Source organism: Octopus bimaculoides, chromosome 22 (assembly GCF_001194135.2).
Source record: "Octopus bimaculoides isolate UCB-OBI-ISO-001 chromosome 22, ASM119413v2, whole genome shotgun sequence".
Lineage (NCBI taxonomy): Eukaryota > Metazoa > Mollusca > Cephalopoda > Octopoda > Octopodidae > Octopus > Octopus bimaculoides.
Window position 1 is genome coordinate 28,785,901 of NC_069002.1, and position 2,565 is coordinate 28,788,465.

Sequence of the window (2,565 nt, forward strand, 5' to 3'; positions counted from 1 at the left end):
CGCTGATCTCGTAAAAGAGAGAGATATTTTATATTAAATCTCTGAGCGAGATATAAACAGTAGTGGTACGGAATCGTAACATATATTTACCAACAGTAGCACTGTCCTGTATAGGACGCCACACTTAGTTGGTAAATATTTGTTACGATTCTTTTCCGCTACTGTTTATATCTCACTCAGAGATTTAATATAACATCTCCACGAATGACCCGTCTTTCTTTGCCTGTCCTTCTAATTGTTGTTTCTCTTGTCCGCCTTTGTATCGTCTCTCTGTCTGTCCGAATGTTTCATTGTCCTCTATTGCGTTTTTGTTCCATTTATATATATATATATATAATTAAATAAATACAAAATACATCAAGTACAGGACATCACCAACGAGTAAAAAATACGTAAATACACGGGAGATAAGTACAGGACAAAATATGAAGAAGTATAAAACACATAATGAGAGACAAGTACGGGACAAAATACCGAAAGAAGTCTAACCCCTCCTCAGTTGTCGACTGTTAATCACTCTATTTCGAGCTTTCAGCGACAAGATATGAAAACTTCGTAAGACAGCAGCATCCAGAAATTTTAAATATATAAATTTATGGAGATTTGGCTTCGAACGAACAAAGAACAACAGACTGGAAGTACAAAGTAAACAACCGACGAAGACAAACATTTAGAGTCGTAAGACCAAGACGAATTGTAATGGGTGACGTCCGGGAGAAATTCCTAGAGGAAATAGAATACATACAAGAGAAGTAAAAGAACAGAAGAGAAAAGAATGTCGGGAGGTGAGAGAAACGACGTCCAGCTCAGTGGCCCTCCCGTCCGGAAAATACAGGCGTGAGAGAAATGGTCTGTAATCACATGTGACCAAGAGGCAGAGAGGAAGGGGACAAGACAGGGGATGAGGGAAAGAAACAAAGGGAGTGAAGAGAAGCGAGAAAGAACGAAAGGCAGTAGGGAATGTGAGAAAGACAGACAGAAGACAGCAAACAAGGCGGGAGAGAACTGGGAAATATAGAGGATTATCGAGGGATAGAGAGAAAGAAAGAAAACAGTTTAGAGTCGCAGAGATTATATAAAGATGTAAGAACTTACTGTATACAAGGGTGCGTGGTGTTCGATTATACTCTTTACTCTTTTACTTGTTTCAGTCATTTGACTGCGGCCATGCTGGAGCACCGCCTTTAGTCGAGAAAATCGACCTCAGGACTTATTCTTTGTAAGCCTAGTACTTATTCTATCGGTCTCTTTTTGCCGAACCGCTGGATTACGGGGACGTAAACACATCAGTTGTCAAGCGATGGTGGGTGGGGGTGGGGGCAAACACAGACACACACACACACACACACACACACACACACACACACACACACACACACATATATATATATATATATATATAAATATATACACATATATACGACGGGCTTCTTTCAGTTTCCGTCTACCAAATCCACTCACAAGGCTTTGGTCATCCCAAGGCTGTAGTAGAATACACTTGTCCGAAGTGCCACGCAGTGGGACTGAACCCGGAACCATGTGGTTGGTAAGCAAGCTACTTACCACACAGCTACTCCTATAAATAAATAAAAAATATATAGTAAGTACAGGACATCACCAGCGAGTGAAAACTACGTAAACGAACGAGAGACAAGCATAGGACAAAATGCCAAAAGAAGATAACTCCTCATCAGTTGTCGACTGTTTATTTACCACCTGTTTCGTGCGTGTTTGTACCAGGCCTTAAGAAGTAAATACTGAAGTCAATTCGTTCGACTAAAGCCCTTCAAGGCGGTGCTCCAGAATGGCCGCAATTCCCTGACTGAGGCAAGAAAAATATATATGCGTGTATTTTTCTGACGTCATAAGAATTTAGAAACTTCGAGAGAACGTGAAATAACACACACACGCACACCCACACACACACACACATACTCATTCCAATATTTACACTATAATATCTAGCTTTTCGACGACAACCCTTAAAAAGGAGTTATTTCACGTTCTCTCGAACTTTCTAAATTCTTATGACGTCAGAAAAATGCACGCATATATATTTTTCTTGTCTCAGTCAGTGAACTGCCGCCATTCTGGAGCGCCGTCTTGAAGGGCTTTAGTCGAATGAATTGATCTCGGAACTTACTTTTTAAAGCCCAATACAAACACACACATAAGAAATTAGACTTCTCAAAACCTGAAAGGAGAAAGCTGATTCGAAAACTAAAGATTCAAAACATCGCTGTAACTGTACAAATCTGTAAAACTTTCCAGAAATTTCTCATTTAAGTATATAGCAGTATGTGTAGACATGCGTCTATATGCCATGAAAATTCATACATAAAACAAGACATACAAATCTGCACATGCACTGACTGCAAATACTGCACATATACACATGCATACATGTAAAAGTACCCCGTTGTTTACATTCCAATGAAGCAGCCTTGGATCTAGGTTAGAAACCGGTTCATTCTTTCTATTAATAAGAAATATTGAAAGAAAACTTAATTACACACACACGCCAGCTATCTGAGTACCTTATTTTTTTCTAATATATATATAAGA